The 26,738-nt window shown below is 32.4% G+C and overlaps 1 protein-coding gene across 5 annotated transcripts in view; it reads right to left on the reverse strand.

Moving 5' to 3' along the window:
• The window catches only part of Oamb (Octopamine receptor in mushroom bodies), a 126,732-nt gene that overhangs the window by 86,682 nt on the left and 13,312 nt on the right, over positions 1 to 26,738 (reverse strand). For 2 of the 5 annotated variants that reach the window (XM_085487238.1, XM_085487233.1), the window contains exons 1-2: positions 25,142 to 26,392; positions 8,329 to 8,416 (exon numbers count right to left, since the gene is read on the reverse strand). The gene's annotated coding sequence lies outside the window, so the exon portion shown is untranslated. Of the gene's footprint in view, positions 1 to 8,328; positions 8,417 to 25,141; positions 26,393 to 26,738 lie in introns of those variants that run through there. The other 3 variants (XM_085487236.1, XM_085487235.1, XM_085487234.1) reach the window with 3 other exon arrangements.

Consider the following 26,738-nt stretch of genomic DNA (forward strand, 5'->3'; position numbering starts at 1 on the left):
ACTACGAGGTGCTAATTATTATTTTAATTCGTATATTTATTAATGTTAATATTATAATGCATAATCCAATAGTAATCATTCTAAAATAATATACTATTCTCTCTCTCTCTCTCTCTCTCTCTCTCTCTCTCTCTCTCTCTCTCTCTCTCTCTTTCTCTCTTTCTAGCAAAACAGAAATGAATTTGCCGGTGCATTTTTTGAATACCGAATGAATCATATTTTCGCGTTATTTTTTGATATAATAGAATCACGATATAATGAATTGCATACGATTAATATCAAGAATGTCGTGCAAAATACAACATGACTGCTGTATTCTATAAATTAATACGCTTGTGATCGTAATTAACCATGTTTTCGCACGTGTCATGTGAGTGCTATAAAGAAATAACAAAAGATAAACAAATAAAAGAAGAGAAAAAATATTGAGCAATAATATAAGGTATTTTATTTTTAATTTTATTATATAATGTATTTTTTAATTTATTATATACTTTATTCACTTTAATTATTTAAAAATTATTGTTTGTTTATTTTTGCGATAGTAATCTATTTTACACAATTGTGTATTTAATAAGTAGACTTTTAAAAATATAATATTAGCTTTGTGCAAAATTAGCAGATGATTTTATATAATCAATAACATTATTAACTGAAAGAGACATTTATTTCTATTATTTTTTTATGTGAGAATGTTGTATATAATAAAAAGAGAAGCATCTATTTTCAGCATTTGGAATCATGTGATAAAACATTAAATGATTAATTATGTTTTACGATTATACATAAATTAAGATATTTAGAACTTAATAACTTACTAATTTAAACAATTTGCTTTATATTATATAAGAGAAAATCTAATCACAATTTTTTTTATTTTTATAAATTTGCATGTATATGTATAACTGGTAAAAAATAATAATACATTCGATAAATTGATAATTTTGAAATACACGTAAAATTTTTAAATATTGAGTTATTTAACGAAATTATTTCATTTTTTGTTAGATCGTGAAAGTTTAAACTAATTATAATACAATGAAAAAAGTCAGTAAAAATTAGTCACGTACAAAATAATAAAAAATATAAGCAATTTTATTAACATTTTTATTTATTAATTTTTTGAAGAATAATGGCACAAATTGTTAGTTAAGCTTAACAAGATATATCTCAAGTATACCCTTTCATTATTCAAAGGCATGGAAAATGAGAACATGGACTTAACCCTACAAATCCGAGAACGTGTGAAGAGATTATCGCGTTACATCCTAACAGCGGATGCGCGACGCGGCGAAGATTAATTTTCGTGGCTGCTCGAATTTCTCGAGAGTCTATTTACGTAAGTTACGAGCCGAAATGCCAAGGGATTAAAACATCCCCTAAATGTACACAGATATTAATGACGTCAAAATGAATAAGCATAATTAAAAAGAGACCTGTATTATCTTTATTTAATAGTATATAAATAATTAAAACCCCTTAGTACCTGCACCTTTTAATGAAATCCATTTATTTTATCGAAATATCTCGTAGAACTCAAAGTTTCGAGATCATTAATTTCTTGTCCGAAAATACAATTTGCTATCTTTTTATGAGAAAATTATAGAATTGAATTCTTTGAATGTAAATGCGCAAAGATTTTTTATGAAAAGCATTTACTTATCGATTATGAATAAAATAAAGGAAACGCAGTTAAATATTAATCAATGCGAATGACGGTGACAAAATAATTTCGCGAATCTTAAGAGAATGCAGAATAAAAACATGACAGATAAAATTTACCGGTGTTATTTGTGTCGTATAATATCACGGTGCTTTTTCCTATACGAGAAAGAAGGGGACGGAATGCGAATGCGCGCGGTAAGCAGAGAAAAACGAGCGGTGAAAGTAAGAAAAGCTGAAGCTGCGGGATGTAATGAGACAGATAGCAAATCCTTTTCAGCGGGTGTCGCGTGGCGCTCGCGATTTGCAGTTTTGACATACACACAATGTCAAAAAAACATGACAAATATATGAAAAACATGACAGATCCATGTGTCATGTTCGAGAAATAAAAAACTAAAAAATGCTAATGTAAAGCAAAAATGCAAATAACGAAGAGAGCCACGTATATTTTTAATAAATATATGTAACACATATTTTGCTATATATAAATATACCATAAAAATATTTTACTATAAAATATATCTCATATATATGTATGTAATATAATATTAAAGATATTAGAAAATTTTAATATGTTGAAATAAAATGGTACTATAAAATATATTTTATTATTTTAAAGTTATAGTATATTTATACTCAAAACTTTTAAATAATTTGTTTAACAGAATATAGATAAAGATGAGAGATACACATGAGACTTTAATGTGAAAAATTCACAAAAATAACGGACACAACGTGGTGAAATTTCTACTCACGTCGTGATAATCCCAATGCTGTTCTTTGCGCGCAAAAAATCGAGTTTTTGTGTTGTAACATTAAAGAGAGAAAAGCATTAACCAAATCTCGACTTAAATTTCTTCTAAATAGCCAACTATACATTAAACATAAAAATCCTGAAAATTCTGAACAACGGATAGCAGAGTATCTTCTTAAAATATCTCGCACGTTTGTTATTGTCATAACTGTTTTTCGTTGTATATCTAAGTCTGTATTTATTCTCCTCGCAAAATTCAGGCACATATATGAAATAATATGAATCTAACTAACTAAACTAGAAAAAATTTTGCTTTTCTATAAGTAAATAAGTCGTAACACTAACTCGAAAAAATATTTTGAAAAAATCAATTCTAAATTGATTGAGAGAAATGCACTTGAAAAAAATCAAATTAAGATTACTTTCTACATTCTGATTGCTTGACAATTCTTATATTTTTTTAAAAATATATTATAATAATATATTTTTATATTTTTACTGTTATAATTCTTGCATATTTGAAACATGAAAAAATTGACCTGATTTATTCGACAAGTAGAAAAGAATAGCATAAGCGAATAACAATCGCGCAGGCGATTCGAAATGCGAGAAAGATCGAGCGAGAAAGAAAGATCGAACTATATAGAGTACATCAGAGACTGAACATGTATTTTTTCAATTTTGTCGCTTGCAAAAATTTGAATAGCATACATAATTTTTCATGCAGATTTATTCAATCTTCGATGCTATACATCCCAGTAATAAAGCTTTAAAATAAGCACGTTTGACCCAAGACACTTTATATAGGTCGGAGATGATGCTTCCGTCTGTGGTTCTTGAACTATATTTCGTCATAACTTCCTCGGCGCGAGAAGGTTCCTTTAAGACACGAGGAACTGGAAACATCGGCTTATCTCCGTGCCGTCGCCTAAGCAGATGAGGATATTGCAGCTCGCTCGCGAGCACATTCATCCGATGCGAACTCACGGACGGGGGATGATCCCTCCGGGTAGAGTTTCTTGGCGAAATTCGAATCGTGAGATGAAAGCACAAAGAATTTACTGCGTTCCCGCGATGTGATGGGTCCGGGAGAGGGTTGGGTTCTTATCGCGGGCGAGAGAAACGCAACGAGAGAAACGCGCTCTAATCCCGTAACGCCCATAAATACCTGTTACTACACTGTAAGAAGAACGGTGGAGGATTTATCGCGAGCTTTACCATCGTCGAGAATCTCCATTCGACGGAGAAACGCGCGAACGAAATTACGGACGCATCGCGGTGCGCCGACTGTCAAAAGGTGCAGAAAGCTCCAAGTTTCTTGTTTCGTCGTTACAATGCAGCGCCGATACGGCTGGATAAAATTAATGTGCCTCGGGACTTCGAATAGAATGTTTCATCGAGCGAAAGAGATAAATGAAAGGGATGTTCTGTTGGCGAAAAAAAAAATAAAGAAAAAGAGAAGCAGTCGCGAAAATGTCGAAAATGGAAAGCTAGACATGGAGTGAAATCCTTATTATATATTCACGTTGAATTTCGCAGAGCTTTAGTATCTCCCGTTTATGAAAAACTTTCTCGAAAACGAGCATAATTCGAGGCGTATGCTTGCGCGTGTGTGTCTGTGTATTCAGAATTGGGATGAATTAAGTCGAAAATTTGTGAAGGCTCACTTCAAATACGCAATTTCATAAATTTACAAATTGCGAGCGCGATTCGCTCTATATAGTTCTAAATGTGATTTCATTCGTGATAATTTCTTAATCACGTTCTATCTTTCTCGTTTCTCGCAATTCCGAATCATCACTTTCCGCTTAGCTGGCACGCGAATCTTCACTTTCCGTTCGCAAAAAGGTATACGGGACATGTTTAGCTTGTGAGGCATTCACGTTCTCACGTGTGAAGAGTCGAAAGCCAAGGAACGCGGGAAATCACGTAACGTGGATTGTAAAGGAGAAATCGAATAGTACATCTCGAGTACTGTGGAACTCGTGGCATACGTTCCCAAGGTGCATATCCCATGTATAGCTATCGCAGCTTGCACGTACTACGCGAACCGACAGAAATGTCAACATGCCGGGCAGATACTGATGCAGCGCCTAGCACACGTGAAGCTCGTATATTAAAGACGACGATGCAGGAGGATAATGACCATCGAGGGTCAAATTAAGTTGAATAATTAATTGTAAATCGTAGCTCGACTATTCTCTATTATATATAAATGAAAAGTACAAACGGAACGAGAGAGGAATGGTGAGACAGTACGTGTGGCGAGAAAATAATCTGAGACCGGAGAATGGAATTGTGCGATCAATAAAGTTAAGGAAAAGAGAGAAGGAGAGAAGACAAAATCTATTTACTTCGGGGATGAGTCCTATAATCTGTAATTACACAGTGGAATATTGTGTACTTTGTCTTGTAAAACGTGAAGTAAAAGAAAACAAACTAAGGTAATAAACTAAAAATTACAAGGAAAACACAGGAAGAAAGATAAAAATGCTCCAAGCCTGTCAGTGTCTGCCGAGGAAATAACTCTTACGCAAATAGAACTATTGCTAATTTAATTTCTCTTTTATCCCCTAAACGTTGATAAATTAAAGTAACAGTGCAATTGCTCTTTAGTTGATTTAGTCCGATTAGCCAATCTTACGAAACATTGCTTGAGAGAAGAAGAATGAAAGATTACTGGGTCTGTAAGAATTTTTAATTTAAACGTTAACTTCTAATTTTTTATCTCGTTCCCCATTAAAAGGAAGATTACTGGTAATCGCATCGTGAATCGAAACAAGCAGCGATAAAAGCAAATGATTCTTTTGCATTATAACCGGCGGCGTAATAAAATGGGAAAGAGAAAGAGCATGCTGCAAAAACCAGTTTTCCTTTCTGGCATGCAAAGAACTTGCTCATTATGAAATAATCGTACGATTACTTCTAAAGCTGCGTACGCGGACGCTTTGAATCGGCTATTATGAACGAACGTTAATTTGCAACAAAATGAAGTAAATGGACGCGTAAAAAGTTCACGGGAGAAAATTGCGAGAAAAAGTCATTAAATCGATCAAACTTTATTTTAATTAAAGAATTTTAATTAGCGAAATGTTTCTCATCGAATATATTTGTAATGTTAGCAGATGCAGATGGAGAAAATAATTTGCAGATAAGAATCACGTGATTAAGACAATGGAAACGGATATACATATATACTGTGTACATTGTAAGTATGGTATATTGTACCACGTATCGATTAGCAACCGTCAGGTCGATTTTCATCAGTCTTGTAAAATTCATGTTCTCGTTTCCAAAGATCACGACTATCATAAATTCGGCGAACGATAAATTCATGACTCACCAGAGATATTCGATTACTTGTCTATAGATAAGTATATCGACGAGTAAGAGTAAGTTGAGTATAGAGTCAATTTTTTGGATTGTTCAGCTATATATCTCTCCGCTATAATATATACTCGAATATATTTTATAGCTCTATACAAAAATTGGGGAAGACGTCATTCTATTTTCGTACAACAAATTTTCATATTTTACAAGTGAATCGCATAAATTTAAATAAATTCTCTCATTGTTTCGAATGTCTCATATCGAGATTTTCAATTAATTAAATATTACTTTAATGCTTTATGACGATTCTCTCGTAAATTCATGCAAAATTGCTATAATGCAATCACTCTTTATATAAACAACAAAAATCATTTTCCATAAAAGAGATTACCGGCTTTGTTCAAATATTATAACTTTTCGCACATTTTTGGTCATAATCTAGCAATTCTGAAATTATTATGTATACATATATACATCTCGCTGAAAGAATATTGCAATACGCGTCTTGAATTTTTCAGATTTAGGTCTTAATTGCATTCCTCCCACGATTAATAGAATATTAGTATTCTTTCCAAAGAAATATATCATTAAGAAGAAAAAATATAATTCGCGATCGCATCGTTGATTTGACGATGTATGATGGACGATGGGCAAAGAAAGTAATTTATCTCTCTCCGCGAGTAAACTCTGGGAAAGAGCTGACTCCACCTTATAACTTGCTACTCGTGTCAAAGCATCTCATCCATCCTTCTTTCTAGCCAGAAAGGCTAGTCTGATACACATACATATAAAGTGCTTTATTTTCGCCGCGTCAAAGTTTAATAATAAACTCCTCAATAAATTGCAAATAAATATCTCTACAATTGGATGTTGTGTCTGATTAGAAAAAAACGGTTAATGAAATTAAGGAGTTAAGAATTTTAGTAACTTGAAATTTTCAAGCTATATATGTAAATAAAGCGAAATTCTGGCTTCAATGGAAATTCTACTTAATGCTTGTATTTATAAAATCATATGTGTCATGATAATAATTAATTATCCTAACAATTCGATAAAATGATAGAGAAGCACTAAAAATGCTTGTTTTATGCTTTTTATACACTTTTAGATCAATCAAATAAATATTAAATGAATGAATAAATAATTATATAAACAATATATTATATATACAATTTGTTCAGAATGTAATAAATTAAGATATTCTAAAATTCTTTCGCACGAAATATATTCATGCTCGCGTTATGCAATTTAAAAAAAAAAGTGAGTAAAGGCTTTTATAAAATTGTTGCTAAGAAGAAGGGAAACAGTCAAACGAATGTGAAAGAATTAAAATGAAAGAATACTTTTGCGCATGCGATATGTTTATCCTATTAGAGAAGTTCTGCGTTATGAAAAATCACGTATTCACAATTGTGATAACAGTCACATTTTCAACGACCGCATTGTAAATACTTTTCCACTAAAATTATAGTTATAATCTTTCGCGCATCTATCATGCACCAGAGGCTTTCTCAACAACATATATACAAGAGGGCTATTATGTAAGTTTGAGAAAGTAACATATACGTGAGACATGCGCCACTTCAACATTACGCTCTAAATCAAAATTTCAAAGGATCTAATAAGCATTCGCCACCACAAACTATTCTGTTGCAGAGGAACGGACGTGATGCAAACGTACAAAGAAAATCAGAGGGAAGCGCAATAAATTACGAGCATCACCCCGACATCCGAGCAATTCATCCGAGCACACCCTTTATGTTAGTCAGATAATATGCTTTACAGGTTGACTCGAAACTGCTAATTTTCCTTTGTGAGACTTGTAATTAATTTAGAGCATCTCAACTTTTCCTTAATAAGACTATAATATGATAATATCGCATAACATGATTATACAAATAGTAAAACTAAATTTTGGATAGCACAAATATACAAATTATTATATAAAATATAACAGAAACTCTATAAAGAAGTTTTATTTTTTATTTAACTTTAAATATTTCATTTGACGGAATTTTAAGACTTATTGGCTATCCATACATTTTAATGTTAAAAATGGAAGAGAAATATTCCTTAAGCAAATTTTTATAAAGAATCTATTGCAGATTTATTCAAAAACAATGCCAAGATTTGTTTGATAGAATTTAAAATTATCCTATAATTTTTAAATTATCTTTTATGTCACGGTGAAATATATTGACGAGAACATTAATATGTATTAAAGTTATGGATTGGCTAAAAATTATCGGATATAAACGAATAGGACACGCGAAGCAATTGTCAGGACAATGTTATGTATCCGCTATATATAATACTCATTCGAGCGAACACGAAAACAATTTATAAGCGCAAATGTGTGGAATCAATCAATTCGGCATTATCATCGATGCGAGTAAAACAAATTGGATATGATAAAAATTAATGTGCGGTATCATGGCAAAAAAGCCAAAGGAAAATAATGGTGTGAAAAATCGGGAAGGGAGAAAAGAAAATTGGTCGCAAGAATCGCAATAGAGAAAAGTGCTTGGTATAGACATAACAGCTCGATAACACGTCTATTCCTTGGATAATTTACTCACATAGTTACGGCGACTCGTCTTTCTCTCTCTCTCCTTTCCTTTCAATCTCCCTTAGGTTTATATGATGCTGCGCAGCGTATTCTTCGAGCTGGAAAAAGAAAAGTTACATGTGAAAACATGCTTTTATTTCATTTTGATCTCTCAGGATTAAATAAAAGCCCCGCACACACATATAAATCGTCTACTTCGAACAGCTACTATTTCCAAAAGCTTATGTTCAAAAAATGAAGAAATGATTATGTTATAAATTATTATGTTTCTATTTATAAAGAGAGTTTCTACTTATAGAAATAGAGAGCTAATAGATTTTCGTTTAAAATATTACACAACTCTAAATACATTTTACTAAAATTAAAATTACATAATAACATTTTACTAAAATTAAAAAAAAAGAAATATCTTTTTTTAAACATTTACACGTGTTTAAATTTAACTGATATTTATTCAGATACAGTGTTAAATTTACACTGACATTTAAACATATATTCGATAATATCAGTGTAAATTCAATAATTTCTCCGGCGAAGAGATAACTTAATCTTTTATTATACAATTTACGAAGAAGGATAATTACATATCAGTTTTCTGTCACTAGTCTACATCGTCGACAAGTAGTCGACTGATCCAGTATATAACAGAAATGTCTCCGTTAGAAATCGAAGACGATTGCCGAACAGAAGGAAAAGGAGGAAGAAGAAGGGATGGTGCAATGAAATCGGTGCACACCCGGAAGTGACATATCCGGCTGGTTGCGGTAGGTGAGGCACGTACGTATAACCAATATTCAGGGTGTTCATGTGGCATACCAAGGACTTTCTATTACTACTACTACGGCCAGCCAGCTAGCCGCGAGCTCTCGTCCCATGGGTCGCCGTGCGCACAACCCTTCAGCATCCGGATTCGAGAAACCAGGATTTCGTGTTGGCATACCACGCGTCGGTTCACCCCACCTCCCACGTGACCATCCCGCACCCAAACCATCCTTCGACCTACGACCGACTTAACCAGCATCGGACTACCCGACGAAGCAATGTCCACCGCCGCGGTATTTGAACTATTTAAGCCCGGCGCGGGTTTAAATAATGAATGTTTGCGCTGTTTCGTTGAGAAAATTAGCCAACTAACTTAACCGGGCAATTTGTCGTCCTTCGCGTTCGTTCTCTTTTATTTTCTAACCCCGTACATTCCGCACATACCGAGTGTATCATTATTTGCGGAAGTCTAACCGTGAGACTCGGGACTATTTTGTACACGAGCTTTTGCATAATATATATACGAAGCTAATACGAATTCATTGTAAGCAGTTGTATTATTTAAGCGCCAGTGATTTTCTTTTCTAACCCAGAACACGCATCATGGACCGCTCGAATTTTTTAATTTTTTTATCATGTTATTTCAAAGAATACCTACAGAAATCTTGTTATAGCTACAAAATTAATTTTTCAACCTAAGAAATCGGATAAAATTCTCGCAAGCTTTATTCTTAATAATAACGTTACAATATAAAATTATGAAATTGATAAATTTATATCTGAGTAGTTTGATTCAAGATTAATTAAAATTTTGTATTTTTATGCTATGAGACGGTAAAATGTAGAAAATAAATTACAAGTAATATCTAATTTGAAAAATATAAAGATTTAAAAGATGTTTTTTTATCCGCGCATCGACAGTAATAACGAACGCAATGAACATTAAGCTTCTTTCTTGTTTCAAGCTTTATCTTTACAACGATATTGGTTCTTTCAATTTGTAACTCCGCAAATCGAAAGTGGGTTGCATTAGCCGACAAAATCGACTATCCGCTTTCCGTCTTGAACAAGAAAGTTTTAATTGGGTCTAGTGTCAAATGCGATCGTTCGACAAAACCGCTGTATCAGCGTGTAAATACAATTGATATAAATTAGCAATAAAGATAGAGAAAGAGGGAACAAACAACATTCTGTTCTTTGAAATACATTCCTTAAAAATACAAGAAAACATAAATATATAATATTATTAATAAAGAACTTTATCAGAAAACAATCGTAAAGCAGAACAAATGAAATAAAATAAAAAATAATAAAGAAGTAACATAAAAAAACAATCAAAAAATAAGAAAAAAAGGATTATGTCTAGCTAGAGAATACGCTTCTATGTACTTTTATCTTTACGCGCGCCAATAAAAAAAAAACCGCAACGACAAAACGATCCGATGACAACGTATATGTGCAGTGAAAGAAGATTGTCTTGCATTCGCCCCACTGTCATCGGTTCTGCCTGCCTTATTCTTCAGGGAAGGATTAAAAGGATTTTTCCGTTATCCTTGCTCGAATGGACAAGGACTGAAATCTCTCTTCTTTCGTTCAACGCGAGTCCGCGCGTATGAGTAATCACGCTTGTGTACATGTACAAAAGCTCGGCCGGGCTTTTGTTCTCTTTTTGCTTTTAAGTTCGCCGATGAAGTTGAAGAATACCGATGAAACTGAAGCTTTACTAGTGGCTATATATACGTGTGATATTTCAAGAAACGAAAGAGAGAACGAGCGAGGGTAGGAAAGGCGGAAGAAAGGAATGGAGACAAACATACTGAAAGAAGATGAATGCGAAGTCGCGCGGTCGAAATGGCAAAAAAGAGAAGGTAAGGAGTTGAGAAGCGGAAAGGCGCGAGCAGAAGGAAGAAAGAGAGAAATCGGAGTTGACGGAACGGACGGGGGCGGTCGTGCCGTGAATGAAATGAGACTTGGATGACGAAAGCCAAGTGCATCCACTGCAGCCGGGTTAGCTTCACCGGTGATGTGAAAGATAACCCCAGAACGTGCCCGCGGAAAGCATAAATCCCAGATGCTCGTACGAGCGATTTACATCGGTAGCGCGTAAAGAGATCGACGGTAATATCGCTATCATATATCAATATTATATACACATATAGGGAACAATCAATAACTCGAATCAGTAACTTGAAAATCAACAAGAAAAATATGCACGTATTTAAATAATATACGCATTTAAATAATATTAATTATTCAAGCTCCGATGAGTAAATTACGAAGCGATAATAATTTTTAATTGCATAATTACACAATGCAACACAAAAAGCTTACGGATGTTTTTGTGCAATTTAAATGCAGAATGCATCAAAGCAACGAAGCGTCAGAATGTCAATGTTCACAATAAATGAATGACGTGGTGGGCGGAGAGTGACATTTCGAATAATTGACGGCTTGAGCTTTAAATAAGCGGTTATGTATAACCGCTATACGCGCAAAATACAAGTCAAAAATAGTGTAATCGTGCGTAAAATATCAACGAAACCTTGTGATACGGCGTCGTAAATCGATGAAATAATCGATCATTGCATAAACAGCGTTTGCATGTAAAAGCGTATGTAAATATAAATGTAGGCTCATAATCGATGCATATTCATAATATACGGAGTACGTTAAAAGATAAACAGTAATTACGGGTTCTCGAATAAGCACTCTTCAAAAGAAAAGAAATGAGAAAGGAAATATTGTTAAATGTGAAACAAAATATACGATCCCCGATAGATAAAACGATAGAAATAAAAACAATAATTATATAAATATAAAACAGTAGTTACAATTTTAATCGAGTCGTACAACTTGATTTTTTTGCCAAACACACTTGATATTTCTATACGAATAAGTCGCGAAAAAATGAATTTACCTAATTCATCAAACGTTCACCTCGATAAGGATCGAAAATCGACACCTTCGTGCGAAAACTCGAACTCATTTGGATACAAATTTTTTTTAGTGTGTACCACGATAATTCAACGATAAAATCCGCCACGGCAATTTCAGATTATCGATACTATAAAGCTACCTTTCGGCCTTCACATTTTTAAAATAACACCGAAGTCGACCGTCAACGGCGCCGATCGTGTCGCTGGCTACAGGTAACTTGTTATTAAATAGGAGACTTTGTTCCCGTGAGTGAATTGAGCGGTTGATTTCATGGTCGCGATATTATAGTCTCGCGTGTATTTAAAAACCGCCTTCAACACCCGCTGATGAAATAGATTTGCACGCACCTATCGTTAAGAGATATGCTCGATGGCATAAACGCGTTTCAAAATGTAATTAAATTTTATTTTACGCCTGCAAACACCTCGCAAATGTGTTTTTCAATTTAAACTAATTAAGTCTAGATTTCACTTGATTTCACTTTTTCTCTGTTTCTTGTTTTTCTTTTTGGCTATATTAGATCTTAATATTTGCTCTCCCCATCTGAAAAAAGTATCTATATTAAATATTCCAAAACTATTTTTATTATATCGAGGAATATAATTTTATAGAATTTTTATTTTAATATTATGAGCATTAAAGAGTATAAAATTGTCAAGAATTAAAATAATATTTGCTAGAAATAAATAAAGATATACGCGAGATCTTTTATCTTAAATTGAAAGAGACAATATAAAAATGATACAACACATGATAACTATTGAAAACAGCAATTAGTCGAATGTTTTATCTGCTTGTACATACATCTGATTGTTACTCCAATGATTGATTACAAATTTGTATAAGAGCATAGAAGGATCTAAATCCAGCTATCTATCGATTTTTATTGTAAACAGTTACTGATACGTTCTTTAATATAGCTTTAATAATCTAAGTGTGTATGATATATATACATATATCTAAAACGTCAGCAAAAGAAAATCCCAGTGATATACTGTGGTAATAATATATCTAGATTCTTGCATATATATAAATTACAAATCGATTAAATAACATGATTAATATGTTATCTCTAAATGTAATACATTGTTCAAATATTCCAAAGTATAATATATTTATCAGTACATACGTATATATATAGAAAGAAGAAAAAAGGTTTGATATTTTATTACTTTAATTTATTTTAATTATTTATCTAATCGGTTATTAACCTTATTTTTTAATCAATGAATTATATATTACTTTGTTTGACTGAAAAGTTTATTATGCAAAAATATAAGTAACATAAATAATGTTTTATTAAATTAAAAAAAAAAAAAATTTATTAAATTAAAAGCGAACCTGTTGTATTATTTAATAAAAAAAAAACATACAAGTTGTTTGCATATTGGCTTTTATGTTTTTATAATACTTTTTATAATACTTTTATAAATGATAAATAATATAATCAGAAGATAAGGAGTATAAACGCGTCTCAAAGATCTTTGACATTATTTTTCGTCAAAGCTCTAGAAGTGAAGTATCTTTAGAGATCACTCGCTTGGATATCGCGCGCATCCCTTATCTATACGGAAATTCTTGCCTTGCAAACGTTTCCGCATGCTCGTGCAGACTCTCACGAAAATACCGCGATACATTTCACTATTTTTCGCAAGTTACGTTCGGCCTATCTTGGCAGCTTTCGCTTTATTCTCTCGCAATAGTCATGCCACGGTATCACGCGATCCGAAATCCAGACGGGCTTTCGTGAGAGGTCGAGTCTGCCGCTGATCATAATCACTAGACACCCTCGATGCGCTCGACGTTATTTCTTCGCATTTTTTAAATCGTTCGCATTTTTTAATCCGCTATAAATTCATTCGCGTTTAATAATTGCAATTTTTTCACATTTTATCAGAGTGCACACATGGTGCATCGCGTACACGAAATATGACGAAGAAATCTCTTCTTATACCCGATGATAGGATTGGATGATAGAATTGGAGTAACATATAATAATATGATTATTAAGAAATAAAATAAAATAATGGAAAAATAGCTAAATTACTTGAAAGATGCGTTATATGATAGTTAAAAGAAATTAAAATAATTTGCAAGAAAAAAAAGCAGACAAGTGATTGAAGAATTAAGATTAAGCGATTGTCTAAGATTAAACGTAGAGTTCACAAAGTCGCGGACGAGGAAGAATTACACATTAAAACGCGCGATCCCTACAGCGAACGCGCGCGAATGCCAACGGCATACTCAATTAATGTTTCACGAACTAATTTAACACGGGGAAAATATTCTCGCACGCTGGAAGACAAATCGAGACCTTTAAACTTTTGTTCCCGGCAATTTGCCGGGACTTACTTCTCCGTAAGAATTTCATTTTTCCGACGTGAGAGGAAAAAGTTTCGGATTTCAGACGCGGTCGAGCGTAGTAGCGCGGCCGCAAAATTAAGGAAACGTTAGGAACGAGTTTAAACTCCTGCCGCTCTTAACGATCCCCGAAGAATTAAATTTAACGACGGCCGAATCGTTTAGCCATCGCGGATTCGTTTGAGGCGAGAGTTCGACGAAATATCATGAAATTTCAAACGCATTGTTCCAAGTTAAATTGCGTCCTATGACAAATGCGAATTGAATTATTCATGGCAAAACTGACACAATATTTCTTCGATATTGGCTTTATAATTTAATGCATCATTAATTTTCGACCAACTTATTAAACATGTATATGTATTTGAACTCATATATATTTTAATCGATTGCAGTTAACGAGAAAGAGAATAATTTATTTGTCAATATTTGAACAATTTATCGTTGATTATTACATTGAGGTGCACGAGAACTTCTTTTAATGTGAAATTTTATCGCCAAATCTTTTTATCCTCTTAAAAAGTGTGTGTAATAACATTTATTTTCCTCCTTAAATATTTCATTCTTATTAAATAATTATTTCGAAGTATTCGTCATAGAAATCGCGGATTGTCCCCGAATCGTCTTAGAACTTAGAACAGATTCTTTTCGAGGGATGCCGCCGCCGCCGCCTGAAAATGACTGGCACGTGTACATACACGGGGCCAAAGTGATTCTATTGTTGGACCGAACATTGGCGTGCTCTGCTCGAGGCAGATGCTTAAATCGAGATTAAATTCAATTAAGTTCGTCATCGGTGCCCGCGTACGAGAGCGATTCCCGATCTCGTCCCGGCGATGAAAGAAAATCGATTACTCGCGTAGAGATGTTCCCTGACAAGTCTATATAGATTTTTTCCTTCCACAACATCACAGATAAATAAACTAAATACTGTCAGGACCAAACGATCAATTATCGGTGTTATTTTCTTTCCAAATTAGTTTATATTCATTATACATGCGTGAAATATTACTTTTCGTACATGTATAAAAAATATTTCATTCAAATTTATTTACCTCAATAATATAGATATTCCAAAATATTGTTCTATCGTTAAATCTTCTTGTAAGAACTATTATTGTATAAAAAAATTAAAAGCAAATATTTAAAAAAATACAGAAAATTGAATTTTTTTAATTTTATGTCTGCGTTATTATGTCTGTATATTTTAAATCTGTGTTACACATTCAATATAACATTTTTTATAATATAAATATATATTTTATGTATGTAGATCACATAATCGTCGATTTTTAATCGTCATTATAATTAAAAATCATTATTGTTAAGCTCTTAAGAAAAATTTATTTTTCACAAAGATGACATTTAGAGACACGTATCGGTCGTAAACCTCATTCGCGATTTATTGCCCAGTGTAAATTCACGAGAGTAAAATAGAACAGATATATATACACGCTTGTTCGGAGATTAGCGTAGCACGTGTTCTTGGTGTTTCTACATTCATGTGAAAATGGATGTATGTAATCTGCAGTACTTGTTTGGATGCTGTGAGCTAAACCGGGAAAGAGAAACAGGAAATAAAAATAAGTGCGACTCTCGTAACAAACACATCCGCGAACGAAACGATGGTCCGGCATCATGATATATGCGTAGCCCGAAACTCTGAGAAGAAATATAAAGAAATTCATGTGTTGAAAAAAGCAATTCTAAATGTCATTTCAGATTTACAAACATATAACTAAATGGTTCTTAAATTATATTTTATTTATTATGCTACGTTTTCTCTTTTATTAGAAACTAATCAACCTGCATAAAGTTGCTCAATATATTAAAGAATGTAATAAAATCTTTAATTTTTGCTTGTAAGTTCAATCTGCTTATTTAAAAAGAATGAATAATCCTTCTATGGATTATTCATTCTTATATGTGGATTTTATAAAGCTATATTCAGGAACGATTACAATTTAATTAAAAAATTTATTTTGTAGCTGTTATATAACAAAAGCTTTAGAAGTCTTGCAATGACGATATCATTTTACTAAATATTATTATTAATAATACGCAATATACGAGTGTTTTGCATGTTGCTTAATTGAATTACACCGTTATATAACAAAAAATAAATTTTTTGTTGTTAATTATTAAATAACGAAATGAGTACGCGTTTTATTTTTTATTATTTTTTAGTATATAAAGTACAAAACAGAGAGCAACTGTATTTAACGACAAAAATATAATATTACTTTCTTTGTTAATGTAATCTAACAAAATATTTCAGATATAAAAAATATAATGGTGTGTAATCAATTTAAAACAGCAATGACAAGACTAATGTAAACCTTTGCATACTTAAAGCACGTGCTATAAAATATTTACAATACATTTCTTTTTTATTGTTAATAGTATACATCTCATTCTTGATAAGCTACTTGATTGCTTAAATAATCTTCCTTTTTTCTTTAAAATTTTGATCTCTTATTTTAGATTTTAATTTAATTGTTTTTTATGAATAATAAATATCTTTTTTTAAAAACGAAATTATATTTTTTATATCTGAAATATTTTGTTAGATTACATTAACAAAGAAAGTAATATTATATTTTTGTCGTTAAATACAGTTGCTCTCTGTTTTGTACTTTATATACTAAAAAATAATAAAAAATAAAACGCGTACTCATTTTGTTATAAATATCTTTTTTTAAAATAACGCTTGTAAATGATTATTTATTATAAAGAGAATTCATATCAACGATATTATACTAGATTTAGATACATATATTTAATGTGCAATGTGCAATCAATTTAAGATCGATTTTTAGAGAAAATTCATCTCTATGCGTTCCTGAACGTTTATTTCTTAAACGTTGAATCCTAGTTAAATGCTTATCTTTAATCGAGGAATCCCTGAGTAAAGATCGAAACTAGTATTTACTGTGGGAATCACCCTTCTACGACGGAAATGCAAAAGATACACTATAAAAAGTCTACTGCACGTATTTTATAACATATGAATCAGACCTAAAAGCTCATATTGATCTTGTCATCGTTAAATTTGTTCTGAGTTAACACGAACCAATGATTACTTTTTATATATATTTATTATTTTAAATAATAATAATGTAAATAATATGAAATTAAGCTAAAATTCGTGTATAAATTAAAATCAGACAATACAATAATGGGCCAACTTGCGAGCCGAATGTGTGTGATTACGAAATTACAAGATTCTTTATTACAGGCACACAAAAAATTAAAAAAATCTAATAACACTAAAATTAAATTTAATTTTACAAAAAATAAAAAATACAATAAAAAATAATATTAAATTAAATTTATTATTAATTTTAGTATTATTTTTTATTAATTAAATTTAATTTTAGTATTATTTTTTATTATATTTTTTATTTTTTGTGTGCGTGTAATAAAGAATCTTGTAATTGCGTAATCACACACACACACACACACACATTCGGCTCGCAAGTTGGCCTATTATTGTATTATTGTAATTAAATTTAATTTTAGTATTATTTTTTATTATATTTTTTATTTTTTGTATGCCTGTAATAAAGAATCTTGTAATTTCGTAATCACATTCGGTTCGCAAGTTGGCCTATTATTGTATTGTTTGATTTTTATTTATTATTTTAATTAATAACAACTTGCATATACACATCCCGTAACAGTTCAGTTTTATAAATTTCGCAACAAGATGTATGATCCCATAAGGCTATCGAATTTTGGCCCCCTACTATGAAACAGCTCGAGTGACGTGTGTCGTTCTCTCAAAAGCTTCCTTCCACACCGATAATTAATGCGAGCCACGCTATCCTCAAATTTAATTAACTTGGTGCTTTCGCGAAAGGGTTTATTTATGGTTATTTTCGCGACCGTGTACGCATGCAGCAATATTTAATTTTGTGAGATTTTCTTGACAAAGAGAACGTCCAATCATGCGGTACAGATTATTACTTTGATGTAAAAAAATATAACTCTGCAACTCTGCAGTATGCATGTGTTTAATCTAAAAATCTAAATGAGATAATTTTTCGAAATAGTAATATTTTAGTGCACTTTTTACAAATTTGAATGAGGATGAAAATTTTAAACTGTATATAATGTAAATAATGTATGAATGTGTCACATAATTTACAAATTTCTCTACTAAAATTTTCTATTAAATTAGTATTTCTCTACTAATAAAATCGCAATATAAATGTGTGCGACTGTGCATTACTAGTATAATATATATATATATATATTAAAAATAATATATATATATATATATATATATATATATATATATATATAATACATATATGTATGTAAAAAATATGTCTAAAAAATTTTTTATTTTTTATAATTGATCGATCACTCTTCAATTTCTGTTACTTTTTCAGTTTTAATTATCTAAATATTTTTTTGAAATCCGGATTGGATTTTAAACTTAGAAAACCTTTTGTAGGATGAAATTAAGCTGATTAAAACAATCAAGCTATATTATTCCTGATACGGCGACCGTGGAAACATTATTCCCAATGCGATCCTAATCGAGCTAAATACAAGCTGAATACGAGACGCTTGTTAATTGGAGTTTATTTTTGCGGAGTTTATTTAAGAATTGTGTAGTAAGCAATACGTAAGCGGGCTTATCTCTTAACACGACTGACCAGGTAAATCAATACTTCTGGCTTCTCTACAAAAAAAACGCACCGCTGCTGTATATCAGCACGTTCCACTTGGTTGGACCACGCTAGTTATCTAGTAAATTGGCTGACGTGTCCATTGAATTCGGCCAAATTATGGTACCTTTCGTTTATGTAACGTTTATCCTCCCTCCCCCTTCTTTTCTTAATCAATATCAATTCTTTTCGCTGGAAAAATTTCTTACGATCGAGACGATCATTCGTTAATAAACTTTTGCAAGATAGAAGAAAAACAGCATTTTTTGTTGCTGATATTTTAAACAACAAAAATAATTTCGTTAAAAAAATAAGGCTCTAATTTCACGTGCATTTTTTTAAGTATGTGAATTTTTTCATAAAAAAGTAGCAGATTCCAAAATTGTTTCTCCAAAAAAAAAATCTTTCGAAACTCTATCTCATGAAATCATTTCCTATAAGCTCAAATTTGAAAGACAAAATAAAAGGACAGTAAAAAGAGGCTAGAAGAAAGCCGTGAGTGTAATTCGACTTGCTATTATAGGTTGCAGTAATTACACTCACATTCATTTTCTCAGAGAGAAAACGACTGCATTAGATGATTAAAAATCACGAGACTTTGTGATGCGGCTTGCAAGTAATATAGTTGCTTCATTATAAATTCTATTTGATCTCTTTTACGATATCTTCTACCTACAAAACAGTAAAAATATGCAACATAATTAATGCGCCTAATAGAACTTGCGGATGCAATTTTAAACGTAATTATCGTTTATCACATAACAAAGATATAGAACATATATAGAATATTACGAGTTTCCTTGTCTTATTGTATTGACAAGAAAATATTAGTTTCTTTGATCGATGCAATTAATTTTATGACAAATTCAATTAGTATATTTCACTATTTGTATATTTTAAATATCTATATAATCAGCGATTGAAAATTCTATTTAAAAAAATGTGTGTTTACACACACTTGGAATTCAATAAAGAACAAAATTTTATTTGATGACGAGCTTTGCGCGCCACATCCATATTTTAATAAACGTTCTGCACAAAATGTCAAACGCTCAGTTCATACATATTATACGCATCTCCGCCATATCTCGTATCTTTTTTTCCACGCGTATGTAAGTTATCGGCGTCACACGTGCCACGATAAAAATCATTGACATGCTACATCCGTCATTCATGACAACCTCGCATAGTCGTAGTATTCGTACGCAATAAAACCTTCAGGTTTGCTCCGCCGTTCGCAACATGATTTATTGAGTAAAACCTCAAGCGTACTTCTTTTCGTAAAACAAGCGAAATGCATCGTCCGCGAATAATCTATTGCGAGCACGTTTTTCCGCTTAACTTGGCTTCATTCTCGTACGCACTTTATCTTACGATTACAATACTTTTATTTCATCGTCGCAACTACGTATATGACACATTATTATTGGCAGAGAGAAAATGTATCGCATTACATTAAACCGACATGTTAATAATGTTAATTGATTGTGCAAATTGCATGTCGAAAATTTATGATTGATCAATTCAACATTGTTGCTGTTGAACAAATTATCTTGAAAAAATGACAGATTATTTATTATATTACTTTACAATTGACATAAATATTAAAAGTAGTAGAAACGCAAATAATATTGCAAGGTCCTGACAGAACTAATAGTTGAGTATTGAAATAGTACAGTCGCGTTGATGATCTGAATTTGCACATTTGCAATTTGCAAAATATATATAAACTCGTGTAGTTATATAATTATTGTACAAAATTGGCCTTATGCGTTTTTAAAAATAATAAATTACATATTCAGTTATATTTCTCTGCAATATCCTCTGTTCAGAAATTAATCTCATATTTCATTGTAATATTATAGTGACTTATATATATATTAATTATACCCGCAAGAAACTATTTCAGTGATTCAGCGAAGAAGTTAAACTCTTTTCGCTCATATTTAAACATTCTTGTTTTAAACTCCCTTCTAACACGTTTTAATTAATTATTACTAAAGGAGATCAAATATCAATAAAATATCGTAGAGATTATTCACGTACGCTTATGAAAGTAAAATCATCTCTAACATACAAATGATTATACGGATGGATTTGTACAATCCGGCAGACGTACACGTATCAAAAATAAAGGTGTCTGAATTAATTAATGAACCAAATTAATATTCGTATCTTGCAAAGTCTTCCAAAAATATCTTTCAGGTCGATATGCGCGAGCACATTTTATTGTCACGAAAATATGCAGAGCATTGAGATTATTCTCGTGAGTTAAAATATAAAAGAAGCGAAAGCGAAATGCACGTTTCCCGAAGAGAAATCTATTTCTATTTTTTTTATTGCGAGCGCGGAAAAACCCGCTTCGCTATTTAGTATAAAGATACGAAATGGAAAAGGAGACCAATGACATTATCCAACGATCGATTTAATGATATTACCGAGCTTTGTGAGACCGCGGTGAAGGATATCGCGAATCCTTTCATTAACGAAGCTTTGTCGTTGCTTTGCCGATTCTCCATTCAGCCATCCCTAATACCGACTTAATAATAGCCTGTGATCGTGCATTGAATATTTCTCCCAATTTCACAGAGATTTTTAAAAAATCAAATAATAATTTTGTGTATAAATACTACACTTGATGAAACATGAAAAGCGCAGCAATAAATAATATACAAATATTAAAATTTTATATCCCTGTATGTCTAATCTTGCGCTTTGCTGTAAAAAAATTTAAAATAATTATAAATAGTCAATACGAGATTATAAATAGTCAATATTTTTACAGATCGACAGACTTCTCGTTGTTTCGCGCATAGACATAAATATACAAAGAAATTCGAGATTAAAACACTTTTTCATAATTTTGTTATAACTTATATTTTTCATAAAAATTAAGTGATTTCCTTTTCTATTTTCGTGCGATTTTTTAATTCGAAAAAATGACCACCGCAAAACTGATTTTAAAAGTAATCTATTTAAAATGATTTTCAACAATACCCAATGAAAGCGTTTAATAAAATACTTTTCGCGCGGTTTATTCCGTTCATTAGATCGTCGCGTTGTCGCGGACGAGTGGGTTCGGAAAGGGTGGTTTCCAGACGAGCGATCTCTTAGATACCACGCGCCAGGCACCGAGAGAGGAAAATACAAGACTGACGTGTAAGTGAGAAACGAAAAGAGAGAGAGAGAGAGAGAGAGAGAGAGAGAGAGAGAGAGAGAACTAGAGCTCGGAAATGTCGTCCATTGTTTCCTTTACGACAATAGCATGCAAAACGGAGATGCAGGCGACATCCGTTGCGCTTTAAGATCCTGATGATTAACCCTTTGGGTACGGTATCACGAAGAGGGCGAAACAATCGTCTATGACTAGGTGCACCAAATTCGGGAATGTGTCGCTTACATTCTAGATATTTAGACTTCGCGCTATAGGATAATTATATTAAATAACGACATGTTAAATTATATATAAATTATAATAAATATATAAGTATTTTAAAATATAGGGGTTAATTATTTATTAGATATTGAATGTATCATGGAGCTTACACCTTTGTTTTATTTACTCGCTCCTGCGATTGTATTGCTGCGCGTTCTTCTGAATTATATATTATATATTAAATTATATACATAAATACTTAAATCATCAAAAAGTCGACGGAGTGTCTCGCATTATCACTGTTTTCCTGCTCGAGTATCGGCGCGCGAATAATAAACAGCCGCAATAAATTACAAAATAAAATTTAGTAATAAATAAAATAAGAATACCATAAATTCCGTGATATATTAATCGTCTTATCGTCTAATAAATAATTAATCTATTCCAAAATATTTGTATAACTTAATATTTCGTATATACATATATACAGCCAAGCTGCTTCACATATATACATATATATACACATACACATACATATGTGTGTCTCGTGTAAAAACCCAAGTACTTTTATAAAATTAAATAGCATTTATAAACGCGTGGAAATTAAAATTCCGTGAACTTTTCCGCCCACGCTCTTTACTCGAGAAAGAACTATGATAAATGATCCTAAAGTAGTCCGACAATGTTTTGATCTTTCTGTTGTTTTTTGGATTATGAAAGAAACACGGCGCCCTTTCGGCGCCAAAAATAAAAGCATATTTCCGCCTGTGCTTCAAGTTGAATACACGGCTGATCACAAATGTTACTTTAGTTCAGAGATATTGCGACATGTGTCAACTATTTCAATTTATCATCACGTAAATTAACGTATTTATTAGCGTGCACAAATAGACGCGACGGTTTTCAGAAAAATACGGGATAACATGTGCTAAAGAATGCGCGTAATACGAAATATTACGCAGGAATACGAAACTGCGTGGGTGTAATATAGATGGTAGCTTTCCTATCACTCACCGCTCTTCTCTTTTAATCTTTTTGATAAAAGACTGTTGATAAAAAATATGGAGCAATCGCCATTATAACGAGAGAGAGAAAAATATGCGATAAAAAATCTTTTCAATTTTTTGCATATTGAATATATGCAAAAGCTAAATTAATTTCGTTATACAGCACAAATTGAAAAAAATCATTATTTTTTACAATTATATTAATTACTTGCAATATCATAGATTGTATATTTATATATAAAAGTTCAAGATTATAATTTACAATGCTTTAAATTCAAATCATAAAAACATCCATAAATAAAAATCAAATGATGAATAATTCAGTATCAGAAAAATATATAATGTATATGTATGTACAAAAGAGAAATAAAAATAAAATTCGGAGTCTTGCGCTTTCATAAATGTTCGGCGCTTTAATGCAACGGTTTTTAAATCGGTTGATATTGGGATAAAGAGGTGATCGACCTCAAGCACTGGTAGACAGTAATTTCGTTGTGATGCATTGAGAGGGAGACTACCGGAATTGCGGTCGATCCTAAGCGTGATTCAGAAGCAAAAGATAACGCCGGCAAAAATTATTAGGCATGAAATTGAAGCAATAATCGATTTTTACCTATAAAAATAAACACGAAATAGAATAAACGTCGTATTTATTATGTTCGACATATAAAGTAGATATCGATTATAGATTCTTTTAAAAAGATACTAAATTAAATTTATAAGATAGATTAATAATTTAGCGCGACATATAAAAATATAAAGTTTTTATATGTATATAAAAATATAAATTTTAAAGAAACTATTATCATGACTTTGAAATATTTGATTATTATTTATTAATTATTGCAACTTTGTAACTAAATTCTCTCGTGATTTCTTAATGAATAATTTTGTTGATAAAAGGAATTAAGTTAAATTAACGTCGCCGAAGTTGTGGAAATTAATATGTTGTACTGCTGCAAACAGTAACCCACCAATGATCGCGTAATTCATTCGATTATATCGTCAATAAAGGGGCCAATCAACCTCAGGGAGACTTTATGAATGTCCGACAATCACTTCCCGAGCGGTTTAATCTTAATAATTACTCGCCTTTTGTGTTTACCCACAAGTTTAAATATACTCTAAAATAATCATTCTCAAGATTATATTTCTCCTTTTCCTTAATAGAAATATAAAAAAGAAACATAAAATATTCACGTTCAACAAAATTGAAACCATTTTTTATAGCAGAGCCGTAAAAATAAAAAGAAGCAAAGAGTTTTTCTCTAGTATGAAAAAAGTATCATATGTGGTGCATATTTATTCGCATTCCTGTTCACAATAATTTTTTAATTGCCGCTATTAAATAATCGTTATCGTTAACTACAAATACAAATTTTGTAAAACAAAATGTTCTTATTGCAAGCACGGTATTTAAAATGTTGCACGGTATAAAAAAATACATAGATCCAGATTATATTCTCATTCTCTTGTCATATAAATTCAAATTACACAGCTCTCAATACATAACTAAATCTTTCGTTAAAAAGTTCTATAGCATCATATCTGTCTCGCGATAAGAAATACGATCTAGTCCAGTCCTTCCATTTTCATGCACTCTCGAGAAAACGATTTCCCTCTACACCGTTATCCTCTCAGATGCAGCCTCATATTACTTGAAAACGCACTCTAACGAAATCAATGAAAATTCGAACTTGCCTTTCGGCGGCGTCTGGCGAGTCTCCGCGAGACAACTGCGGATTGCAATTAATTAATGCAGATTCTCCTGACTCCTTCGGTGCACCGTGTTACGAGAGTCTCTCAATGGCCGACGACGGTAGCCCGTCACTGTCAATTTTCCGTTTTGCCAATAATGTCGCTAAATTGATTTTCCTCACACACGTACCTCGCAAACGAGTTTCAGATTCATCTAGTCAGCATTCTCGGGATTTTTCGACGATAAGAGAATCGTCGACGAGTTAAATCGTTTGGAGAAATCGCTGTTACGTCGCGAGCAATACTATCGACAATTGTCGTCGAATAAATGGACACCGCTATTCTTCGTGAACACCCGCACAGTGTAATTCTGTACTCTCGGAATATTACCCGTAAGAGCTTTGGTTACAGCATCCAGACGAGATCTTTGTAGAAATTCGATACGATCGGGCGTTTAATCTAATCCCTGCCAGGCTATGCGATCCATTGCGGTCGATCGTAAGAATCGATGTATCTCGATCGCTATCTTTTCCCGCGCGCGTGAACTGTCACCGCAAATGTCGTAAAACGCGCTTATACATTCACGCATTCGAGATAAACGACTGTCACGTATATACGCACACATACAGTATACGTAGGTCAGCTGTAGGTGGAAAAGCCTTTAGATTATCGCAAAACTGCGGATAAGCACAGCGTGTCTGTATCGGAAAATGAATAATATTACACAATAGCGAGCGCGAACTGTCTTGAAAATGCGCGCATTGTATAATGACGCTTTCAATTGTTATTCACTTGACTTTCAACAGAACCGCACTCGTTCAACAGATAAAGTTCCCGTTTAAATTACATCTCTGTCGATCCCGCGTTTAAAGAACGTCGATAGTTCGAATACTCGGAGAGAGAGAAACATTCGCACATAACGGCTGTCAAATCATACGTGGCTTGTATACGCGTGTCAGATCGAAAACTATCGTCTTTTCCAAACATCATTACTCTAAATTTAACGTTAAATCGATATCACATGTTTCTTTTTATCATGCTTACTGCCGATCATCATTAACACGGTCACATTGTTAATCAATGTCATTATCGTCGCGTTAAAGAGACGTGTCGAGTAAACGATGTCGAGTAATCGCTCGAAAAAATTATGTGCGCGACAATCGCGCGTTTACTCGCAATTCGAGTGTTTGTCTTCGTGGTGAACGGAAGACGATGACGGAGAACAGCAACGACGACATATCCGTTCGCAACGACGGCCGGCGTCGGACTGCTTTCGGCCGCCACTGTCAAGGGGTTTTATCGGCGGCGGGATAGGTCGTGTTCTATACACGGGCATCTCTCCCATTGATGGAATTTACTGTCAATGAATCTTTCACTTCTCTATGATAATAAATTACCGGTATGTTACTATGACAGAGATGTGCCGCGTGCCGGACGAGTTCGTCGTCCGATATATTTGATGAATTAATTGACTTTTCCGCCAAAGTATGTATGTATAATTCGTAATCGCGCAAATAGTTTTAATATAGACTGCTTTAAATAAAAAATTGGCACAAATTTCCCCTGTTATAGACATTTTTCGGAGTAAATTCACGGAATT

The sequence above is a fragment of the Nylanderia fulva genome, unplaced genomic scaffold (assembly GCF_048542155.1).
Source record: "Nylanderia fulva isolate GAGA-0341 unplaced genomic scaffold, ASM4854215v1 Scaffold51, whole genome shotgun sequence".
Classification (NCBI taxonomy): domain Eukaryota; kingdom Metazoa; phylum Arthropoda; class Insecta; order Hymenoptera; family Formicidae; genus Nylanderia; species Nylanderia fulva.